At 40.9% G+C, this 25926-nt stretch overlaps 1 protein-coding gene across 8 annotated transcripts in view; it reads right to left on the bottom strand.

The window, feature by feature from the left end:
* LHFPL2 (LHFPL tetraspan subfamily member 2) overlaps positions 1 to 25926 on the bottom strand; it is a 241756-nt gene that overhangs the window by 182389 nt on the left and 33441 nt on the right. The window contains exon 3 of one of the 8 annotated variants that reach the window (XR_011966527.1): positions 21104 to 21164. The exons of the other annotated variants lie outside the window; for them this stretch is intronic. The gene's annotated coding sequence lies outside the window, so the exon portion shown is untranslated. The remainder of the gene's footprint in view (positions 1 to 21103; positions 21165 to 25926) is intronic. 8 annotated transcript variants of the gene reach the window in all.

A 25926-nucleotide genomic window follows, 5' to 3' on the forward strand; every position in this document is an offset into this window, starting at 1 on the left:
TTACAGAATGGGCCCAACTTGGGAATTGAGATAAGAGGAATTTTAGGTAATTAGATTCAGATTTCATAAAGTTAAGTCCATATAACTTCACAGCTGCCACATTTCTGGTTCATGTGCTGGCTGGCTCTCTTCCAGAGAGAGGGAGGGAGAGAAAGAGAGGAAGAGAGAGAGAGAGAAAGACAGAGAGAGACAGAGAGAGAGACAGAGATAGAGAGACAGAGAGACACAGAGACAGAGAGACAGAGAGACAGACAGAGACAGAGAGAGAGACAGAGAGATACAGAGACAGACAGAGACAGAGAGAGAGAAACAGAGAGACAGAGAGAGAGAGACAGAGAGAAAGAGAGAGACAGAGAGAGACACAGAGACAGAGAGAGACAGAGACAGAGAAACAGAGACAGACAGAGAGAGAGACAGAGAGACAGAGACACAGAGACAGAGACACAGAGACAGAGAGACACAGAGACAGACAGACAGAGACAGAGAGAGAGAGAGAGAGAGAGAGAAATCATCCTCAGTGCTGGAGGTGGTGAAAAGGATAAAGGCTAGGAGAGGCCCTTACTCTCCACCTAAATGAATCAACTTTGCATGCTTGATGCCGTCAGTTAAGAATTCTGCAATCTCTCCTTGACCATCCCACGTGTGCCTCTTGCCACAATGAAGTTATGCTGTCTTCCCACAGATGTCGGTCTGACACCTTAACTAACATCTGCATGTAAGAATCCAAGGAGACAACAATATGTGTAAAATGTTTTGCAAACCATAAAACTTGACAGAAATGCTAGCTATTACTATTAATAGTAACAATGACAGTACCTATAGATCCAAAGGTGACTCCTTGACTTATTTCCACATGTCCCTTATCTGTGGGTGCTCCATAAGAACAGCCTGCATATGTAGGTTATCCCAAGAACTATCAGGAAGGAAGGAAATGGATGTTTTAAGGGCCTGCTGTGGTCCAGGCGCTGTGCTAAGTGCTGTACAAATAGTATCAAACTCAGCCCCTACAGCAAGCCCAGGAGACAAATGCCATTAGTGTCCCTATTTTGTAACCAGTGAACAAAGTTTAGGTTACAGTTGAGGCAACTGAGGCAAAGGGAAGGCCAAGTGACTTGCCCAGGGTCGCACGGCTTGTAAATAATCTAAGGCAGCATTCTAACACAGAACTCTACCCACTATGCTACCTAGCTGCCCATTGGAGTCCCCTCCTTACCTAACAATCATTGCTTGGTCTTCAAGTCAATTCAACAAACATTGAACCTCTTTATAAAACTACAACAAACATTTCTAAAGTACCTACTATGTACAAGGCCCCATGCTAGGTGCTGGAGATAGGGAAACATGCCTAGTTCTTAAAGAGCTAACATTCAAAGAGGGGGGAGAGGGAGATACAGTATGTACAAAGATATATGAATACAATGTATATTGAAAGTCATTTGGAGAAAGGAATAACTCTTAACAACTGGGGATCAAGAAAGGTCTCATGTCAGTGGTGGCCCCTAAGGAGGGCCTTGAAGGGACAGTGACAAGGGGAAGGGGAAGGAGAGCATCTTGGACAAGGAGAATCACCCAGACAGAGGCATGGAAGCAGGAAATGCAGTAGGGGAACAGCTAGTAGTCTGATCTGACTGAAATAGAGAGGAGGAGGCATCCGATCCAGTGATAGAAAATAAACTTCCTTTCTCTCACACCCTTTCTCGGAGGCAAGTTCAAGGGAAACAACCTCTCAGGTGCCACATCTCCCAGAATTCTATTTAATTAATTCAATAAATAGATCACTGCCCTAGTCTGAGGACGAGCCAGAGTTCAGGCAAGACCCAGGTCCCTATCCTCAGAAAGCTTGCCATCTAAGAGCAAGATAAGCCATAACCCTGAATGTTAGGCTACGAAGATTTAATGGGATACAAGGCAATAGGGAGGAGACTGACATAATCAATCAGGTTTAGTCTCTGCAATGGACAACCCTACTTCTCCTCCCTCAGCCCTCAGTCTCTGCCCCTCCCTCTTCTTTTTCCTGTGATTCCGTTTGGGGAGAGGGAGGCTATCTCTTCATAAGGCTCATAGGACTCTTCCTTTTTTCACTTAACTAGTAGGCAAAGTAAAAAGTACACAAACTATAATAGTTGATCTTAGACTTCAGAAAAGGCGATAGAAGACTATTCTACATTTCAAAGGAGGTGGCTTTGTGTTGGAGGTGGTGCAAGTGGCTAGAGCCAGGAAGACCTGAGTTCGAATCCAGATTCAGATAGTGATTAGCAGTGTCACCCTGGGCAAGTCACTTAATATCTGTTTACCTCCATTTCCTCAACTGTAAAATGGTGAGAACAGCACCTACTTTCCAGAGAAGGTAACAGTTGTAAAGTACATGACAGGGTGCCGGTCACATAATAGACACTTAATAAGCGCTTATTTTCTTCCTTCCTCCTTTCCCATTGTCCTGCAGATATGGGGGTGAGTAGGGAAGGAGATGCCATCTCTAATGCTGCTGCCTAGGCCTGCATGCAAAAGGGAAAAGGAGGAACAGAGAGAATGTGGTACCTGGAATTCCAACAAAGCTAGCCCAAGGTCCTGGTAAATTGGATGGCTCCATATATGGTGCCCAAGGGCACCAAAAAGGCAGATTGTAAGGATGCTAATATTCACTTTGTTCAGGATATGGTGTGGTGAAGTAGAAACAGAGGTAGATTTTGGAGTCAGAGGACCATGGCTCAAGTCACAACTCAGCAGCTAGACCACTTAAGGTTCTCTGGATCAGCCTCCTTATCTAAAAAATAAAAGCTGGCGACCTCTGAGATCCTCTTAGTTCTAAAGCTATGATCCGAGAGTATCCTTCTTTCTTGTTAACATAGGTGTGTGTATGGATATTAACAAAGCCTAGGGCTGACCGTGGATTTCAAGTTGGGATTCTGAATGTATTTTTGACAAAGTAACACTGATCTACCTATTGTGGTTAAGTTCAATGGGACAATAAACACAGTACAGTCCTAGTTCAAAAGGATTTTGGGGGTTGACCTTAGGAACTTAATCATTTCACATCACACTGTAATTAAAAAAATATGTCCAGGGTTTCAGTAAAATATGTACATTGGAAAGTAATCTGTTGTTAAAATGAGAACTCTGCTCATCTCTTCATATATGTATTGAATATACATGTAATAGGCTCCTATTCTGAAACCGGCCCAAGTTCATTTGGAGACAGGGTAATACTGGCTCTGGCATCAGAGGACCTGGTTTGAATCCTGACTCAGACACTCACTACCTGTGTGACTTTGAGCAAAGTCAGAGGGCCTCAATTTCCTTACTTATAAAATGAAGAAACTAGACTGGATGGCCTTTCTTCAGCTATAGATCTGTGATCCTATGCCTGCCTATGGGATTTTTGTTGTAATTCAGTTGTTTTGGTTCCGTCCAACTCTTCAGGACCTCATTTAGGGTTATCTTGCAAAGATCCCAGAGTGGTTTGCCAATTCCTTCTCCAACTCATTTTCCAGATGAAGAAACTGAGGCAAATAGTTAAGTGACTTGCCCAAGGTCATACAACCAATGTGTCTGAGGCTAGATTTGAACTTAAGACAATGAGTCTTCCTGACTCCAGGCCCAGGACTCTATCCATTGCACCATCTAGCTCCCTTATGTAGAGGATGGTTCCTGACAAGATGACTTCCAGTTCTGCTGTCTTCTATCTCACTAGAGACAAAGCCTCAGTATCACAAGTATCTTTTCATGAAATTCATTTTTCTAAAATATCCATAATTTCACTTTCTCATGGAATTCTATAAATTGGTGGTAGGGCTGATCAGCCTGTAGAACTCGTAGGTCTGTCTACAAAGAGCAGTCTACATGTGCATTAACAATATACCTTTTAAAATATACATTTTTACGCTCATTCCCACTCAATAGACGTGTTAACTTATGAAGTACTACTAATTACCATATAAGTCATTTCCAATATTTTTTTTTAATGAGTACTTGACACAGTAATTGATTTAGGGAAGAATGAGTGAATTATATGGTTTCACAAACAAAGGTATCGTCCAAAAGATTAACTCATATCTTAGACCTAGTCTCACTTAACTGCCATTTTAGGGAGTCCCATTAAGTTTAGGGTGACCAGTTACATAATGAAGTTTCCTTCAAAGAGGGAGAGAGGATGGAGTCTTCAGAGGCTCCCATTCAGCCTGACCTTTTGTTGCTTTAAAAGAGAATCAAAGCATCTTTATGCATGAGTGTGCAAGCACTGCAAATTAACCCCTGCTCTTTCAGAATGGTCCAGTCCATCTGTCATTTCACAGCAGGAGGGCAACAGCACCAAGGACACAGACACAGCCCCAGCAGAGCTGAGTTACTGCCTTCTCCCGCCAGCTGCTGCTACGACAACACAGATGTTTGCATTTTACAATGGAATCGCTTTCTACTTTGCAGCAATTTTCCCTTATCTGTTTGGTGCGGTTATAACTTGCTCTTATAACGAATCCTTAAAAACAAAAGCAGATGTATCAAAAAGGAGGAGAGAAATCAGAAATCACCTGATTTTTGTAGCAGTAACCGAATATTCCGAGACACAATCTTACATTGAACAGGATTCAATGGGTGAACAACCCCATTTGTACACTTCGACCTTCACTTTTGGGGTCCCTCTTGAAAGCCCATTTTTGAATCTCTTCAACCATCATCTGTAATTCTGCTTTCCTCTCTTGAGATTACAAGGAAAGAAGGCTTGATTCAGATTGAGGAGATCTGCAGGCTCTTCTCTTTAACTTCTCTGGGCCCCAGATTCCTTGTATGAAAATGAGGATGACACTGGCACTAACTACCTACCTCAGCAAGCTGTTGTGAACCAGGGGCTTCTATAAACCATAAAGTACCCAATCCGTGGGAACTGCTATTCCAAGGAAGCAGCATGACACAGTAGAAAGACACTGCACTCAGAGCCAGAGATCCTGGGTTCACAAGCGAACTACCTGTGTGACCTTAGATAACCCATTTAACTTCCCTCATTTACCTCACATTAATTAAAGGGAGAGGCTGGACTAGATGGTCTTTAAGATCCTCTTGAACTCTAACTCTACGATTCTCTTAAAAAGAGGTTTCAGTGGCACCAATCAAAGGCACAACCACAATTCTCTTAGTGAAATCAGTTATATTTCCGTTTCAGTGCAGGGTTGGTCAACTTGTGGGGCATGTTAGCTGAGGAATGGAATCTTCTTTTCTTAATTGAATTTGCCTTCTCCACTCTCTTTGATCCCCCCAATCAGAAATGTTTGTTCCCACTTGGAAACTTGACTAGACTTTTTTTTGTATCTCTCTCAGACACTTTTCAGACTCTTATTTTGTATTTTATTTTAGCAATCTATTCTCCCAGGACAAACACTAGGCATTTTAAAATATCTTTTGAATGTGCTCCTTCTTTACTGAGCAGTGTTACACCCTGGGAGGGCATCTTAGCTCCGGATCTTCCAAGAAGGCACTTTTAACACAGAGGATATCTTCCCCACTTGGGTGGAGTTTCCTCTAGTAAAACAAGTGTTTTCTAGCAAGTTCTACCACAGGGTTAAATTTAATTTTTTAAGTGCCTATTAATTTTAACTCATGTCAAAATACAGGCTCTGGAACGCCTTTGATCCTGAAAGTGAAGGAAGCCCCATGGAAATGCCAGTTTATGGAATCAGCATGTGATAAAAAGAGAAGAATAAACAGTGGACATAAGAGCACCAGGAAACTCAGTCATTAAAGAGTTTGGAATCAGCCCATGGCAGTGCCTACGAGTGCCTAATACTCTTCTCGCCTTTAAGTGGTGATGCCACAGGTTTGAAAGCGCCGAATCAGGATGCACACATTTTTCTGCTCCTTGGTGGAGGGAAAACTTAAAAAGCTCAGTCACCCTGGGACATGATAGGATCCCACTAGACCACCCGCATTTTAGTGGAAATAAAAAACCAACAAAAACAAAAACAAAGAATCCTATCAGTAGCATGTGGTCCCTTATGGAAAAAAATAAATCCAGAAAAGTGGTTACCTAGGCATTCTCTCAAAAATAATCAGTAAACGTCTATCCACTGCTTCGTAATTAGTGAAATACTTAGGCCGCAGGACCATTGGACAGAACGCAGTCACTTTTGTTTAATCATTAATATTTCAGGCAACAGAAAATAACAAATGCCACAAATTCATCACTAGCCAGTGCTGTATGTGGCTACACCATTCTGAGGTGGAATCATGCCATTGAAAAGGTTACAGAACAATGGATGGTGGCACTCAGGGCCTGGCATTGAAACAGGGTCGCCTAGGGGCTGCTGGTGTAGATCAGGAAGGATAGTGGCCTTCTTGACAGAACCAAAGAGAACTTAAGTCTAAGGTCAGGGGTTCCCCACCTTTTTGGGTCACAGATCCCTTTCCTCATCTGGTGGTCTATGGGACTCCTCAGAGCAACATTTTTAAATATATAAAATACAAAAGGTGACGAAAGAAATCAATTACATTGAAATACCTTTGTCAAGGTATTTTTTAAAAAAATACAAATTTATGAGCCCTAAATTAAGAACCCCTGGTCTAGGAACTGAAAATACTTGTTGAATGAGCAGAGGGATTGGGATGGCAAGAAAAAAAATAAATCTAAAGAATTTGGAGATAGTTTTAAAAAGGGGAAGGAACAACATCCAACAGTCAAAATGACTTCAATGTGTTTTGTGCAATTCCCTTATTTTTTTTTATTATTCTCAAGCAGAGTCACCTTAGTATATTGATGAAAGTGATTTACAACCTGTGTTTGGAGTCATCCTTGACTAAAGAGATGGGAAATTCACTTTCCGAATAAGAAAATCATTTGTGTGGACCAGTCTCCTTCAATCTCAACAGATTCAACTCAGCTAGCATTTATCAAGCCTCTACTGAGCCTCATCAGGGGAACTAGAATGATTGGGGGGGGGGAGTGATGGCAGCCTTGGGTACCATTGGGGGTCTTTGAATAAAAAGGGGGGGTGGAAGAATCAGGAAAGAAGTGAAGAAAATTGTGAAAAGCCACTTGTACATGTTTCATCTGTTGTGTAACAGAGTTAAAGTCATAGGGATTATATCATTTTCCAAATAAAATGCACAAAATGCAAGTTATAACCAATTGGTGATCAATTCTGGAGACGTCTTAACAAGCAAACATTGGCAGGCAAGCATGTAGAGCATTGTTGGGAAGTCCGGCATGCATCGGCAGGAATATGTGTATGTAACAACTTGTTTACAATATGATACTATACAGTTACATGATGCAATGCCGCATCATCAAAATTTTAATGCAGGCAAACCCCAAATTTACAATAAATTATTAAATTTAAGATGTATGATTTTTTAAATTATATATTTTTTGAAATGATGTGAATTAAAAAAAAAAACATTAAAGGGTCAAAGAAAGTAGATTTCCAGGGGGGTGCTGAGTAATTTTTTTTTTTGAAAAGGGGGTGGTAGATCAAATAAGTTTGCTGTACTTGGTAAAGAACCCTATGTTAAACAGGCATGGGGTGAAGGGAGTAGAGGTATACAAAGATACAACACATGATATCTCATTGAACTTACAATCCAGTAATAAAAGTTTGCTGAATGAAATTGAATTGAATTAAATTAAGAAATAAGTCACACACACATATAATCCATTATGCAAAGTAAGAATCCAAGAAGTGTCCAGGAAAGGTACAAACAAATGTCTAATAAGGTCCCAAGAGGAAACAATCATTCCTGATTGGGGAAATCCAGGAGAGAGGAAAAGGCATTCTGAACTCGATCCTGAAAAATGGTTAGACTTGCAACAGGTAGGCATATCAAGAAATTCATGGAGAAGGAGGTAGCTTAAGTCTAAGGAAACATATGTGTAAGTGCAGAACAAGAGAGCACCAGGCATGTATATGCATGGGATGGTAAATCATTGAGTTTGGTTGGCACATTGTTGACTGAAAAGGTAGAGATCAGATTGTGGAGGACCTTGAAAATAAGGGCAAGAAATTAGGCAAGAATAGGCATTCAATAGACATTGACTAGGCTCTCCTGCAGAGGGGTGAAACGGCCGGGTCTGTGTAGAACCTAAATTACTTTGGCAGCAATATGAAAGATAGATAGATGGAAAAGACTGTAAAGGCAGGAGGACCTAGTAAGAAGCTATGACAGTATTTCAGGCAGGTGAATGAGAGCAGTTGCTGGGGACTTGGGTGGGGGGAGTGGGCAGGAGAGATGATAGGAATAATAGGAGGTAGTCAGATGATGAGACACTGGGAAGGTAGAATTGACAATTTATTCATGATATTAAACAGTGGTTCTAGAATGGTTAATAAATGACTAGCCCATGGAGACAGGAGAGTTTCATATTTCACCATTTTCAAATTCAAGATTTTTCTTGAATTCAAGAAAATTCTTCTTTTGAAGTTTCCATTAGCTTTCTTGCTACCACTGAAACTAGAGGCTGTCCTCCCACCCCCATGCTCCAAAGGAAAAAGATGAATTTAAGGTGGCTATTGGACAAGAAATTTTCATGTGTAACAAAAGAATTGATCAACTAAGATGTACCTTTCCTACAACTGAGGCATTTCTATTTTTAAGGATCCTGTCTAAGGAGTTCAATGGCCCTGAAGGAGATCAAAGACAGAAAAATCCCATCTATATTCCTAACTAAAAACCAAGTAAGCATCCCTTGGTGAGGAATGACTATACAAACTGTGAAATGTGAATGGATGTGTTTGGGAGGCTCTGAAGGAAAAGTATGGGAGAGAAGAGGTATTAGACTGATTACCAAACTGAAGGTCTGTAGAGCCATTGTGCTGACCTCACACTGAGTGTCTATGAAACCTGGACAGTCTACCAGCCCCATGCCAGGGAACTGAATGGCTTCCATTAGAATTCTCTTAGGAAGATTCTGAAGATCATCACGCAAGATAAGGTACCAGACATGGAAGTCCTTTCTTGAACTGAACTGCTAAGCATTCTGATGGGCTGGCCTTGTTGCTCAAATGCCAAATATACATTTGCCTAAAAGACTATTTTATGAAGAACTGACACAAAGCACGCTCTCACATGGAGGACAGAAGAAGTAACACAAGGACACTCTTAAAATCCCTCTGAAGAAATTTGCAATTGATTGTGAGACATGAGAAACACTGACACAGGTCCACCATGGCATGCCTGCATTAAAAAACGTGCTATGTTCTATGAACAAAGCAGAATTGCAATAGCTCAAAAGAAATGTGACATGTGCAAATTTAGAGACATATCCACACCAAATATTCATATGGATCATTTGTGCCTGACCTGTAGTAGAGCCTTCTTAGCTCATATTGGTCTGATCAGTCACAGTGGGACACACTGCACCTTGACCCCAACATAGTGATGTCATTTTGATTCTCTTCAAAAATGAAGGACAACAACCATATGAATGTAATGAAATAATGTTGCACTACCAAGAAATAACAAAGATATAGAAATTCAGAAAAAAAAACATGGAAAGACTTATATGAACTGATACAGTATAAAGTAAACCCATTCAGGAAAATATGAACAACGGCTGTAATCATGTAAACAGAAAGAACAATAAAATGAAATTGAACATTTTGCAAGAATGATGACCAAATTTAGACCCAGATAAGAAATGGAAAAAAAATGCATAGAAGAGATAGGGATCTATGGATGTGGAATGTTGTGTGTGCTGTCAAACATGATGGATGTGTTGACTAGTTTTGCTAAAATGCTTTTTCCTCCTTTTATCTTTGTTATACGGGAAGATTTGCTAGGTAAGAAAAGGAATAAGGTTCAGAAATGAATATGATATAAAAGCAAAATGCATCAATAAACCTTTTTTTGTGTCAGTCCATAACTGAGCAATCTAACTCCCCTGTCAAACTAATGTATGACTTAATGAATACTGAAAGAATAATTAGGTTTTTCCAAAAAGACATCTTGGCTAACTTGACAATTTAGGTAACTAACTTTTCCAAATAAGACATTTTAATAAATATATTTGAATACTGATAATGCTAAGTATTTCACTGTCTGATTTTCATCATTTTGATACAAAGAATATTTTGGGTTCTAAAATAACCAGAAAATGAAAATAGATAAATGATGTGTATCCAGATCATGTTTTTGGTCTGCTTTGTTTTGTTTGATTTTTAAGTCACTACTAGGGTTAACTTGGATTTTTGAAAAATCGTCATGATTCTTTATTTTATTGGTATAGACCTGGACTGAGCCCACTCCTGGGCAGTTGTAAGCCTGCCAAATGTAGATCAATAAGCTATATGATCTTTAATGCACAGCAGAAGTCAATAGCTCAGGATGCAGCTTTCTCTTTCTATAGTAATAAATCAGGGCAAGGCTTGAGGCTGTCTTATGATCCAGTAGGAGATTTAAAATTGCCTATGTTTCCCAGTGGGTGGGTGAAGCAGAGGGGCTGATGGTGGAGGCTTTGGAGGTGGGGGGAGAGAATGAGACTGGAGAAGTACAAAGAGGCCTCAAAGTTTTGATTGCTTTTCTAATAAACAGAATCAGCAGAAGTCAAGCAAGTTAGTGACAAGTGTAGCTCAGAGGAACAGGAAAGCACCAGAGGAATCAGTGATTATGGCAGCAGTGCTGAGATGGAGCAGGCTCCAGAAAGCAGCAACAAGAATTCCACAGGGAGCACATATGCTCCTAGACACAGAGGCCACATGCAGTGTCTCCAAAGGGTCAATTTAAACACATACACTCCCCCCTCCACCCCCCTCATGGCACCACCTTCCTTCCTGGGATGGCTGGATGGTCAGTCAAGAGCAAGAAAGAAAGTTACCGAGCAGCACAATGAAGTCTCAGCATGCCGCCCCTTGGAGATTGACACGAAGACTGTGGGCCTCACAAGTTCCCTTTAGTCTCCAACAGTCTGTATTATGAGAGTTAATCTTCCTCCAACCACATTACCATATCTGAAGTGTTCTCCTGTAATGACCACTTTATGTCACGTGTGAGATAAGCTAGAAGCTGAATAGGAGAAAAAATCCTGAACATATACTGAAAGACTAATTTAAATAACTGAAAACTAGTTTTTTAATTCTACAGAACAATGAGAGATTTAGAGAAACCGGGTGGTTTAGTGCCCCATTTTTCAAAAGATAGGAGGGAAAGAGGGAGGGAAGAAGGAAGAAAAGGAGGGAAAAAGGAAGGGAGAAAGGGAGAGATAAAGGAAGGAAGGAAGGAGGGAAGGAAGGAAGGAAGGAAGGAAGGAAGGAAGGAAGGAAGGAAGGAAGGAAGGAAAAAAAAAGGATTTTGTTAAGTGTCTACTACATTCCAGGTACTGTGTTAAATGCTTTACAAATATTATCTCATTTGGTCATCACAACAAAAATCCTATGAGGCAGATACTATTATTATTCCCATTTTATAGATGAGGAAACTGGGACAGAGGTTCAGTGACTTGCCCAAGTTCACACAGCCACTAAGTGTCTAAGGTCAGATTTGAATTCAGGTCCTTCTAACACTAGGTCCAATACACTATCCTCTGCGCCATCTAGCTGCCTAACCTACTACTAAATATTTAGTTCCTTAGAAGTTTAGAATCAGACAAGAAGCCAAAAGCCTCCTCTGTGCTTAGGCACCATACGAAGTGCTGGGGAAACAATGACAAAAATGAGATAGTCACTTACCGCAAGGAGTTTACATTCTATCAAGAGAATCAAAATGGGGGGCGGGGCCAAGATGGCAGAGAGAGAGCAAGTACTCACCTAAGCTCTAAGACAAACTCCTTCAGATACCTCTAAAAAGAGAATATGAACAAATTTTATAGTGGCAGAATCCAATAGGAGACAGAGTGTGGCAGATTTCCAACCCAGGACAGCCTGGAAGGTCGACAGGAAGTATCTGTTGTATGGGGCTGGAGGAACACATGGCGTACAGGCTGTGCCTGTATAGACTCTACCAGAGCAAAGCCGAGCAGGAAGCCCTGGGTGGTCTGAAACAGCAGCAGCACTGTGGATTCTCAAACATATCAGCCCAGGACAGGAGTCTAGTGGAAGTAAGCAAGAGAGAACTGCAGAACTCCAGGTAACTGCAGCAGCCACTCCTGAGACTATCAGCCGGCAGATTAAATGTCTGTAAGTCACCTACTTGAACTTCCAGAAGCCAAGATGGCAGAGCGAGTGGTAAATGCTATCCCCCTCCCCATGTTGACCTTGAAAAACCCAGAGAATATTTCCCCAGGAAAAATCCTGGAACAATGGGATCAGTCAAAGGGGTAAATAATCTTTTAGCCCATGAGGCTAGGAAAATAGCAAAGGGGCATCCCTCTTGCTGTGGCTGAAGGAGACCAGTGCAGGACCAGAGCTGTCCCAAACAGCCACACCTCAGTGAACCAGGAGGAGATCCTGAGCTCCAGGGAGTTCAAGCTCATAATCACCAGCACCAGGACCCCAGGCATGCTTCAGCACAGCTGGGGAATCTGGGAGACACTAGCACAGACGGGGCTCACCAACCATTGAACTTACCTCCTGTGGCCAGACCACCCCTCCCCCAACTGAAGGCAGCTAGCTCCAGGACAACTCTGGGGAAACCCAGAAAGACTTTACCTGGCCTCTGCTTTGGCACTCCAGCCAGCTCAGCATCCGTGAGCTACAGCATTTTAACTTCTAGTTGAAAGAACCAGAGGCCACAATACACAAAGCCTCAAGTTCTAAGCACAAGAACTGTAGGGCAGAGGCCTCTGTGCCCTAGAAGCAGAGATCCACTTTAAAATCCAGGAAAATGGTGATCATCATGAGCAAGAAGCAAACCAGTCAAGACCACAGAATCTTTCTATGGGGACAAGGACCTAAACACGAATACTGAGGAGGTCAGCATTGAGACTGTATTCCCATGAAACTTCAGAAGGGAATACGAACTGGTCTCAAATTCAAAGAGCATTCTTTGAAAAGCTCAAGAAGGATTTAAAAAACCAAATTAGAGAAGTAGAAGAAAAATTGACTATGGTGTTAAAAATATGAAAAAAGAAGTTATGGAAGAGAACAGTTCAAGGAAAATTGGACAAGTGGAAAAGGAAGTACAAAACCTAATTGGAGAAAATAACTCCTTAAAAGGAACAATTAGGCAAATGGAAAAGGAGATGCAAAAGTTAACCAAAGAAAACAATCTATTAAAAATTAGAATTTGGGCAATTAGAAGCTAATGACTCTATGAGACATCAAGAATCAGTCAAAAAGAATCTAAAGAATGAAAAAATAGGAGAAAATGTAAAATATCTTATTGGAAAAACAACTGACCTGGAAAATAGATCCAGGAGAGAAAATCTAAGAATTATTGGTCTACCAGAAAGCCACGATGAAAAAAAGAGCCTGGAAAATATCTTCCAAGAAGTCATCAAGGAAAACACCCCAGAAGTCTTAGACTCAGAGGGCAAAATAGCCATTGAAAGAATCTACTGTTCACCTCCCAAAAGAGATCCCAAACTGAAAACACTAAGGAATGTCATTGCTAAATTCCAGAACTATCAAGTAAAGAAGAAAATACTGCAGGCAGCCAGAAAGGAACAATTCAAATATTGAGGATCTATGGTCAGGATCACACAGGACCTTATAGCTTCTACATTAAAAGACTGGAGGGATTGGAATCTGATATTCCGTAAGGCAAAGGAGCTGGGACCATTACCAAGGATCAATTACCCGGCAAAACTGAGCATAATATTTCAGGCAAGGAGATAGACATTCAGTGAAATTAGGGATTTCCAGACCTTTCTGATGAAAAGGCCAGAGGTCAATAGAAAATTAGATCTTCAAACACAAGTCTCAAGAGAGGCATAAAAAGGTAATAGGGGAAAAAAACCTTGTTATTCAACATGGGCAAACTGTTTACATCCCTCTAAGGGAAGATGATACTTGTTAATCTTGAGAATTGTATATTTATCATGATATTTAAAAGGGATATACATAGATAGAGGGAGTGGGTATAAATTAAACGGTGTGATGACAAAAATGTGATTTAAGGGTGCGAAGGGATTGACGGGAGATGTGAAAAGGAGGAGGCAGAAAAAGAGAATCAAAATATATACATATAAAGATGTACAAAATAAATAACAAGTTACTGACAGAGGGAAAGGACTGGCAGCTGAAAAATCAGGAAAGGCTCTCTATGGAAGGTAGCCCTGGAGCCTGGAAAATGACCAGCTAGCTGCCGAATGAGCTAGAGAGAGCACAGAGTTGAGGCAGGGAGATCAATCAGGAATCTATTGCAATAGTCCAGATAAAAGGCCATAAAGGCCTGAACTAGAGCAGTAGCTGTAGGGAGTAAAGAGCAGGGAATGGATGGATGGAAGAGATGTACTGGAGGTAGAAAAGACAAGGTTTGGCATCTAACTGGATCTCCAGTGTGAGGAAATAGAATACGTCAAGGCTGCAAACCTGGAAGATGGTAGAGTCCTCCAGCAGATGTGGGGAAGTTTAGAAGAGAGGTGGGTGGGTTTAGAGGGAAAGATAGTGGGTTCAGATTTAGACATGGTGAGTTTGAGATGGCAATGGAATATCCAGTTTTAAATGTTCAAAGGGCAGATGGTCATATGAGACTGGAGCTCAAGAGAGAAAATAGGGTTGGATTTTGATATGATTCATCTGCAAAACAATGATCATTAAATTCACTGATATTGACAATGTCACCAAGTGAAGGTGTAGAGAGAGAAGAGATGGCCCTGGATATGTCTCTCCCTTTGCTGTCCCCAACATCCTAGCAATGTCCTTAGATATCTTATCTGTCCTTCAAGAACCAATTCGTACGCCACCTTCTCTCGGAAGCTTTCCTTGATTCAACTAGAATTTCTCTCTCTTTCCATGTCGCATATTAATTTATGCTTTCTTGTGCTCTTATTATGCTCATGTCTATAGTACAACTATTATCTTTTTATTGAATCATATTACATTTTTATGTATGTGATATATCCCAACCATTAGCTCCATGAGGATAGGGGGCATGCCTTTTAATTACCTTTATATTTCGCTCAGGACTTAGCACAGCACTTTGCATACAGTTGGTATTATTGAGTAAGTGAGTGAGTGAGTGAGTGAGTGGACGAATGAATGATTTGCTCAGAGTTAGGCCAGCCAGAACAAGGCACTATCAACTTATTTGATGCTAGATTTTAGTTTGAAAGGTATGGAGAGAAAACACTGGTTTAACAGCAAACAGGTGATTGGGAGCATTTATTTATTTAGAAATAATGTTCAGAAAAGCTTGGAATGTTGTGCTATATTATTGTGTTGTGGTATATTCCTCTGTAAAGGTCAGATCACAAGAGCTAGATTCTAAGTGCTGACATGTTGCTGAGGGGAGGAGATTTTGAGCCACTCATGGCTTGAGGGAGGACCAAACAGAAGGTCCTCTCTTCAGTGTCTTTGAAGTCCTGACAATATCCTCAGTTTCTCCTGAAAGACTGTCCCACTCCTTTTCTTCCACTTTCATCTACTTCCTCTTTCCCTCTCACCTTGATGGTAACTTAGGTTCAGATTTAGATTTAAAAGAGACTGCAGAGCCCCGCTAGTTCATCCTCCTTATTTTACAGATGAAAATGCTGAAGGAGGAAAGAGAGGAGAATGAGCATTTAAACAGCGTCTACCATGTGCTATGCTGGTAACTAGGCATGCAATGGAGAGCACTGGCCCTGGGGTCAGGAAGACCTGAGTTCAAATCCAGCCTCAGATACTTCCTAGCTGTGTGACCCTGGGCAAGTCACTTAACCCTGTTTGCCTCAGTTTTCTCATCTGTCAAATGAACTGAAGAAGGAAATGGCAAACCACTCCAGTATCTTTGCCAAGAAAACTCCAAATGGGGTCACAAAGAGTCAGACACAACTGAAAAACAACTGAACAAAAACATGTGCGAGGCATTGTGCTAAGTGCTACAAATGTTATCTCATTTGGGCCTCACAACAATCCTACAAGAAGTAGGTGCTGTTCTTAAATTGGGGCAAACAGAGGTTAAGGGACTTGCCCGTCATTGTACAGTGTCTGAACTCAGGCCTGCCTGAACTTCATGCCCAGAGCCCTATCCACTGAACTATCCAGCTGCCTCAACTGAGGCTTTCAACCAAGATCCTCCACTTCCAAGCCCACAGAACTCTCCAACTGCACCACACCATCTCTCCAAAAGGAAAAACATTTAATTTTTCCTATGGCCCAGGATTCTAATGCCAAGTACATGTAAAATTCAACCAATTCATTAAGAAAATGGTCATACACATTCGAAACAACATCCCAATCACACAGAAGGGAGAGAAAAGATTAAGTAAATACAGAACACCACTTCTACAGACTTCTAAGAATCAGAGCATCTCTTCACAAAAAAGGAATTAAGAGACTCTGATTCTGGTCCTGCTCTATCTCCAGCTGACCTTGGGCAAGTCACTGCATCTTGGGGCTTCAGTTTTCTCATCTGTAGCAAAATAAGGAGGCTGGCTTAGATGATCTCCAAAGTCTCCCATAAGTTAAAGGACTTTTAATTCTGTAGGCCCATTGGGATGGATAAAACTTCACTCATCTGCCAAATGGGCAGGAGCAGCCTTTCAACATTGGCCTAAAAGGGAAGGTAGGGCAGGGCTGCCAAGGCTTCTTCTCATGCCACCCATGTTCATTTATTTCTTCATCTACTCACCTCCTTTCTGACACTATTTCAACTTATTGGACATGGCTCTACAGAAAAGCTTATAGGAGGAGATGTCAGCCCCCCAATTCTGAATTACTTGTGGCAAGTGACCTAAGCAAGATAATTTCTGCTGCTATGGCTTATATAAACTATGATGTTTCAGTTGTGTCTGACTCTTTATGACTCCATTTTGGGTCTTCTTGGCAAGGATACTAGAGTGGTTTGCCATTTCCTTCTCTAGATCATTTTACAGATGAGGAAACTGGTGCAAATAGAGTGCAGTGACTTGCCCAGGGTCACACAGATAGTAGATACCTGAGGGTACATTTGAATTCAGGTCTTCTTAACTCCAGGCCCAATGCTCTTTCCATTCTACCACCTCACTGCTGCTACTACAGCTAGGAGATGGGAAGGGACCGTTGCCCAAGACAGGAAAGGCACTGATTAAGCATATTCAACTGTCTCTCCTCAGCAACTTTTCAGAGATAATATATCAGTGGAGCAAACTGCTGAAGGGGACTAGAACTTTTAAAAACTTTTGAGTCATTGGCCATGGAGTCAGAAGACCCAAGTTCCAGTGCTCCACACCTTATTATTTGGGCAAATTATTTTACTTCTTAAGTCTCAGCTTTCGTATTTGTAAAATGGGTATGATTAGGTCCCAGGGTTGTTATGGAGATTAAAGGAGTATATAAAACTATGCAAATTATAAGCTATAAATGCAGGCTAGGAGCAGTGCTCACTCCTAGAACAGTACGGAAAACGCTTCTCTTGTAAAGTTAAAAAAAAACCCAACCTCCTAGATCAAATGAGATAAGAGGTGTGAAAGTTCATTTATAATCTCTGCAAATAATAATAATAATGATAATTAACATTTACATAGCACTCTGGGGGCAGCTAGGTGTTACAGCAGACAAATTGCTTGGCCTGGAGTTAGGAAGACTCATATTCCTGAGTTCAAATCTTCCTTCAAGTACTTACTAGCTGTGTGACCCTGGGCAAGTCACTCCACTCTGTCTGCCTCATTTCCTCATCTGTGAAACGAGCTGGGGAAGGAAATGGCAAACCACTCCAGGATCTTTGGCAAGAAAATCCCAAATGGGATCAGGAAGAGTTGGACGAGACTGAACAACAACTCTACAACAATGACATAGCACCTTGTGACCACTCACTGTCACTGGCTTTCTTCTGGTCCTGGCTGAAATGCCACCTTCTAAGGTCTGCTCGCTTACAGTCTCAGGGAGCAGAAAGGAGGGGGAGGGGGGGATAGAATTTGGAATTCAAAACCTTAAATAAAACTGTTAAAAAAAAAAGAAAGAAAGATTTGCAAAATGCTTAACCAATATTAACACATTTCGTCCTCACAACAGCCCTGTCAGTAAGTGCTATGATTATCCCCATTTTACAGACAGATATGAAAACTGGAGCGGGAAGTCTTGCCCAAGGTCACACAGTTGGTAGCAGTCTGAGGGCACATTCATACTCAGATCTTCCTGACTCCAGGCCCATCACCACCTAGCAGTAACATGGAAAGATTAATAGTAACTCAATACTCTATTGCTATATTCCAATATATACTAATTCAACATGTAATATATTTCAAAAGCCTTATTAAGGTATCACTGTATTTATCGTGTATTTCTTTCATATTTACTTATCTGTGTATTTGTTGTTCTCTATGTTTCTTTCCATAAAGGAAAGACAATTTGGTTTTGTCTTTGTATCTCAAGCACCCAGGACTCTGTCTAGGACATGGTGGATACTTAATAAATGTTGGTTAAATTTAAATGAAGTCTTAATTGACCCTATAAACAGTTAGCAAGAATGTGTTGGAGATTAGAGAGAAAGAAACTGGAAAAATGAGGTCAGTTGGAGGCTGGTACATCTCTGGGAAAGGGGCACAGGAAGGGGAATCCAGAAATAAGCCTGGTAGCAAGCTTTGGTGTTGCATATGTGTTTGGATTTCAGCACTATCTGATTAATGAACAGGCACTACTCAGATTAATGAACAGCCAACTTGTGAAAGTCCAATGTATAAAATCATTCACTACTCCCCTCTCTCCTAAACAATCCAGAAACCAATACTGTAAGCCAACTAGATGGCACAGCCTATGGAGAGCTGGGCCTGGACTCAGGAAGATCCCAAGTTCAAATTGTGCTTCAGACACTATCTGTAGGCAAGTTACAACTCCATTTCCTCATCTATGAGGACGAGGGAGTTGGACCCAGTGGTCTCTATGGTCCTTTGCCTAAAGCCATGATCCTATTCTCCATCTCTTATAGACATCTGCCAAGCTTCGTTGGGTAGGGGTTGAAACTACAACTTCATGGCCTATGCAAGGATCCAACCTATTTCCCATGAGCTCATTTTTCCCCACTCAGAAAGATCATTCACCACCCCTCTCTCCAACCACATTGAGCTACTCCCTTGACCAGATTCTCTCTCAAAGGTCCAGATCTCAAGTTGGACATCACTTATAACTCTTTGTCATGCATAATACTGAACTTTGTGTACAGACAACAGCCAAAGAAAGTTGATCACTTTGAGCACCTGGCCCAAAGTTAAGTACAAAATAGGTGATTGACAAATCTTTTATAAAGATCTTAACTCCTCCCTCTTCTTTTGAGTTCCTGTAGTTATAGACTGAAATACTCTTTTAATAGGTTCCTGGTACTATGGCATTAGAACTCACAGATCATTAGAGATTTTTTCTAAAAATCTGAATCAGTGATACAGGTTGGCCACTTGTTTGTAACGTCTGGTCTTAGAGAACTAACTGGCTCTTTACCTTTTATTCTTTAGACACAACATGAACTGCCCAGGGTCATGTAGCTGAGATCCCATTAGAGGCAGAATTTGAACTACCCCAGGTCTACCTGCCAGCAACAGACTGGCCCTGTGTCTACTATGCTACCTTGTCCCTTGGGAAAATCCTACAACTGTAGAGCTTTAAGGGACCTTGGAGATCTTGCAGTCTTCTAAATTCCAGATTAAAAAAAAAACAACCCAAACCAACCAAACAAAAAACCTGAAGGCTCAGAGACTTGCCCAAGGTCACAAAGCTGATAAATGGTGAAGCCAAGGTCATGTCCTAGGGGATGGGTCCTAGGTCTTCTAATCCCGGATCTGGTATTTATTCTTTCATCTAATGGACATTAAATAGTTTCATTCTATACTTAACAAACAAAGTGTATGTTAGAGAAAGGGAGACAGCTGAATAACTGGAGGTAACTACATCTCTTTTTACTCTTACAACCTCTAGTTCTAGTCACACAGGGATCCTGAAATGTAGAGAGCCACGGGAAAGTTGACAATTCCTAAAATGCAATTCCAGCCTAAGAACAAATATATCCTTTCCCGGCTTCTTTGCAGAGATGAGAGGTCATGGAATACTGCATATGTAAGACTTTTCAGTAGACTAATGTTGTTGAGCTTTGAATTTTCTTTCTTTTATATTCATTGTTTATAAAGGATTGTTCTATGGAAGGAAAAGAGGGATGGTTACATTGCGAAAGTTAGGGGACGCCAAAACAAAAGATATCGATAAAAATACATGAAAGAAGAAAAGTTAATGTGGCCTCCAAGTACGAGGCTTACCTCTAGAACTTTTCATAAGGTAAAATAATGTCTAGTTATGTTCCTGATTCTCTCTAGGTTGAAATTTTGCCTGTAATATTTACTAGTTGGCAAATCACTTTATCTCATCCTCAGTTTTCTTATCTATAAAATGTACTTATTTCTCAGGGTTGCTGTGAGGCTCAAAGGGGTGGGGGAAAAACTTTCTAAGAGGGAAAACTTTGCCTAAATATAAAGAAATGGGCCAGCCCTTCAAGGAATCTTGTGCCCACAAATGCCAGCTCACTTTTGGGTGGAGCTTAATGAATTCAACAAAATTATCATCTTTACATTTTAATTTAGTTATGCAATTGCGTCTGCTTTAGGGGATGGTTTCTTACATTTCACTTTCATCTCCTCTCTGTTTCATAATGATATGTGAATAAAGATCCATATGCCAACGGACTTCTTAAATGAAGAATTCTTCTTTGATGACTCGTTTTCCAGACTGAACTTCTTTCCATGGAGTGAGTTCACAATCAGTTCAATCTTCATGCTTCAGAGACGTCTCCTTTGAACCAGATCAAATGATTCCCCACCCTTGCCTGATGCTCTGCTCCAAGAGGGCACTGGTCCCTTCTTTTCAAATCTTCAAAGCATGAGCACCAATTCTCTTCAGCCCACAAAGGGCCAGAGACAGAGAGACAGAGAGAAAGGGGGACCGGGTGAGGGTCAACTTGGTTAATTGTACACTGAGCTAAAACACAGGACTTGCACAAACTGGGAGTACCTCCCATAAAATGTTAAGTGCTCTTTGAACCCAAGCAAAAAGAGAATTAGAACTATTTTCCTGGCCTGCTGGGTAGCAACTGGAGCCTCTACTGTTTGTTTTCTTTTTCCAACTGTGGCCATAAAGGGAAAGAGTCCTACCTTACAGCCACTCCAGGCAGGCAAATAGAATGTGAGCCAGGGAATCCACCAGGCTGCTTTGCTAATCAGGAAACAAAGTAGAGAGAGATACGGATCAATGAAGGGGGGAAGGGGGAATAGGGCCTAATGTGAACTTTAAACAGAGCCTCCAGGACACATCTGAAGATATGGATGAGGATTCAGAATTAAGCAGTCACCTCAAAGAGCCTGGTACTGCATTTTCTTTAAAGTCCAGAATTCCCTCTGGGAGGAGCGGAAGGGGGCGAAACAAGTGATATCAATAAGAGAATCTATTATTTCAAGTCCAGTATTTATTATTGCTATCATTATCGCTCAAGGACAGAGGGAAAAAGTACTTCCAATTCTCCACCCACCTTTGTGAACCTGGAAAAATCTGGTTTTATAAGATGCTCCTTCGAAAAGTCTTTAGCTACCTCATTGCCTAAGAAGTCTGCTCTGATCGGGCCCATGGCCCCGGTAAACTGAAAGATGGAGCAAAACAGATAAAAAATCCTTGTGCTTTACAAAATGGAAAGGCCAAGACTTGGGGTTATCTCCCGGTGATACTAAAGTAAAATCTCAAGAGTTGGGGACCAACTAACTCTCCCACCTAAGAAGCCCCTGCTGGAGGGGTCTCCTGTACGATAAAAAGTTAAGATTTCAAAAAGAAAGACCCCCAAAATCAAGGAATATAGAGAAAAGTAATAAATAAAATACGACTGAAAATGACCTTACGAAGGTGTGTTTGCTAAGTCACACGCTGTGCAGTTTTTGAATTGTGAAAGAGCAAGCTACAGGCAATAGCAGCAGATTTTAAATCCAGTGGGTTTTAAATGAAGCTTAAAAGACTGTTGTCTCAGAAACAAAGAGCTCATGATAAGAAAATCACTTAGCAACATCAAAGGAGGCAGAAGGGATAAGGTAATTTTAATTATTTATTTTTTGGTAGACACCTGTTGTTCAACACACACAAAGGAAGAGTAGGAAACATTTGAGAGATAAAGTAAATCATCGATAGTTCAGAGTACAAAGCTAATGAGGTCAGGAATGTGACTCCCCAGTGGACTAGCACTTTGTTCTGGTCCATGTCCAAATTCCACCCTTATACTTGACCTTACAGAATCACAAAATTCTAGAGCTGCTGCTCACAGCCTAAGAGACCATTTGGTCCCATCTCCATATTTTAAAGATGAAGAAAGAAAATTCAGAAAGATGAAGGGACCATATGGTCTTGAGGGTTCTTTCCATCTCTGAGTTCTATGACTTGCTTGCTAGTCACAAAGTTAGCAAGTGACTGCCAATGTCTATCCTTGGTCACAAGGGGACTAGGTAGGCTAGCCAGAAATTTCTTCCCACTGAAAGGCAGCATTTGGGGGCCGAGTCGTAAAGTTCAGAAAATATGAGAATAGTAAAAGTTACTGAAAATAAAAATAAGACTAAAAACTATCCATAATGGTTTGAAATGAAACATCAGTTGTTTAAAAAAAAGAAAAAACAACTTCTGTGATAAAACTGGCCCAAGCCAATTAAATACTGACTAGTTACCAACAGCAAGATAGCAGTTTTTGGCTAATCTCAGATACATTCATGGTTGGTTGTTGTCAGCTTCCTTCTTGAAGAGGACCAAATGACATGGCTATGTTGGGGTCAAGGTATAATGTCAAGGTCAAGTGTCTGGCCATGGCTGATTAGATCAATATAAGCCCAGAAGACTCATAGGTCAGGCACAAATAGTCCACGTGAACATCTGTAAGTGGAGGTGGCTCTAAATTTGTGCATCTCACATCTTTTGAGCTACTGCAATTCTGCTTTGTCCACAGAGCACAGCACCTTCTTTGGTGTGGGCACACCATGCTAGATGGTCCAGTGCCAGCGTCTCCCAAGTCTCACAATAGATTCCAAAGTTCTTCAGAGAGAACCTTGATATATGTGTACAACCAAAGAATGCATCAGAGTAAGGGGCCCTCAACTCAACATGATGTAACTCCCTACTTCTGCCTCTTGAGGCCTCTAATTATAGCCACAGAAGGATCCTGACAAGTAGGGAGGTATATTGGGCATCAGGTAAATCCAAAACAAAATATTGCAACATGGTACTACAGTAAAATTAAAATAGTTCAGGGTGTGGAGCTGGGAGAGACCTGAGTCTTATCAGCCATTTACTTGCTATGTGACTATGGACTACTCAATCTCTTAACCTCTATTTGCCTCAGTTTCCTCACCTGAAAATGTGAACAATAATATCTTCAGCACTTTTTTCAGATGGCTATTGTAAGGCTAAAATGCATATAATTGTACATGATGTATATCTGCAAGCCTTAAAATGTTCTATGCCAAATATTGTTATTATACAAAAGTTTATTAATACATGTGTGTTGAGTAGAATATTTAATAAGTGCTCAACAGGTATCAGGCACTGACTTGACCAGATGTTCAATACAATTCCAACTTTAAGAATTTTTAGTCTGAGGCAGCAGCACAACAGAGACTTTCACATATCCAGTCACAAGGGCCATTTCAATACTTAGTGAGCACTGTTTTAAGGCTGATTTTCTTGTTCCTATATTGTCTCTTTTTCAGGCTTGACAGGACTGTAGGAAGGGCCAAGTAGAGACAACTTTTCTCTAAGAAAATTGGAGGATAGAGAGAATTCTTTATCCCATCTTCCTGATAATCAGTTACTTGCACAAGTAGGGATGTTACATGGAAGTCAAACAACTTTTTCTGCCTCATCGGTCACTGAGTCATCTCTCCTTGTGGTGACTTGCCACTACAGTCACTTGGGAGGCACAGAGACCAGGGGCTCAACAGTGGAAACGAAGAAAAAAAGCCCTAAACTTTAAGCTGGGATCCAGAATTGTGGTTATGGTTTAATCATTTTGAGTCTCATCTGATTCTTCATGGCCCCATTTGGGGCTTTCCTGGCAAAGATACCAGAGTGGTTTGCCATTTCCTTCTCCAGCTCATTTGACTGAGGCAAACAGGGTTAAGTGACTTGCCCAGGGTCATACAGCTAGTGAGTGTCTGAGGCCAGATTTGAACTCAGGCCTTCCTGACTCTAGGCCTGGTGCTCCAACCACTGCACTACCTAGCTGCCCCTGGGAGCCAGAATTAGTCACCTATTTCCACAGGGAAACTGAAACAGGAAAGTTCTGTTCCTATTTGGTTGTGGCCAGGATTAAGAGTCTACCTTCTGCTGAGAGGAAAAGGAGCTAGAAGAAGGGCTCCCCCAATATTTCTGTGACTCTGGAAATCTTCCAGATATGAAATAATCTCTGTGTGGGCCCCTACTTTTGTGAATAAAGATCAACATTGATATTTTATTCCTTGATTGATAGGTCTTTGTCTTTGGGGAGTATGGCACTCCCATACATACAATCAACTGTTACTTTCAACTTTATATCCCTTTTACACATTCATCCTTCCCTTATTAACCCCACCCCTTACAACAGAAGTGTCAAACTTGGTGAACTCACCAAACTTGGTGAAAATATAACCGTGAAATGTTTACCAGAATAAATCGAAACATAATACAACATAGATCATGTTAATTTTTTTAAAATGGTTTACTTAAAAAAATTTTATTAATTTAATTTTTTTTATTTAATTTTTTCAGTATGTCACTGGTTTCTGAGTTTGCTATGATGGCTCTACAGTCCAGCCTCACTGGTTTCCCTGGTGTTAGACACAACATTCCTGCATCTCTAGAGGAGACACCACTGTACTGGTTGTTCTCCCTGCTGGGATCACCTCTACCTCTTGGAATCTATGGCTTCCTTCAACATTAAGCTCAAAGGCGGATTTCAGAAAAACCTCGAAAGACTTACATGAACTGATGCTGAGTGAAGTGAGAAGAACCAGGAGAACATTATACAGCAACACTGTAACAGCAACATTGTGTGAGGATCAACTTTGACAACTTAGTTCTCAGCAATGCAATGATCTAAGACAACTCCAAAAGACTCATGAAGGAACATACTATCCATACACAGTGAAAGAACCGTGGAGTCTGAATGCAGAGCAAGGCACACTATTTTCTTTTTTGTTTTATTTTTTTTTGTGGTTTTTCCCTTTTGTTTTGATTTTTCTTTCACAACACGACTAAAGTGGAAATATGTTTAATATGATTGTACATGTATACCTGTATCAGACTGCATGCCATCTTGGGCAGGGGGAATGGAAGGGAGGGAGAAAAAAACTGGAACTCAAAATCTTGTAAAAGTGAATGTTGAAAACTATATGTATAATTGTAACAAATAAAATGTTATTAAGTGGGGGAAAAAAGACTAAATTCATATATCACTTTCTAAAAGAATCCCTTCCTCTGTTTTGCATAACTTCATACATAGTATGCCTTGAAGCCAGGAAGACTTGAATTCAAATCCCACCTCTGACAGATACTGGCTGTATGGTCTTGGACAAGTCACTTAAATGGTCAATGCTCTAGGCAACTCCTTAAGATTATAAAATGCAAAGTAGGTGCTGGCCTGTATTGGTAGAAAGAGCTTCCTTATATATTAGAGGATAAGGACCTTGGCAATAGGGACTTCTGACTTTGTATCCTTGGCATTTAGCACAATGCCTGGTACATAGCAGATCCTCAATAAATGCTTATCAATTGACTGATCAACAATATTCATGCTTCTGAATCTAATAAATGGCACACACATCTCTTCAGTTACTGGAGTCCTCCCTTCAAGACTACCTTGTCTTTATTTTGTACATAGCCTGTGTCTTGTATATAACCTCTAGCCATGGTGGCTTCAAAGCCAGGAAGACCTGAGTTCATATTGGACCTCTGATGCATACTGGGCCAGTCACTT

The sequence above is a fragment of the Notamacropus eugenii genome, chromosome 4 (genome assembly GCF_028372415.1).
Source record: "Notamacropus eugenii isolate mMacEug1 chromosome 4, mMacEug1.pri_v2, whole genome shotgun sequence".
NCBI lineage: Eukaryota > Metazoa > Chordata > Mammalia > Diprotodontia > Macropodidae > Notamacropus > Notamacropus eugenii.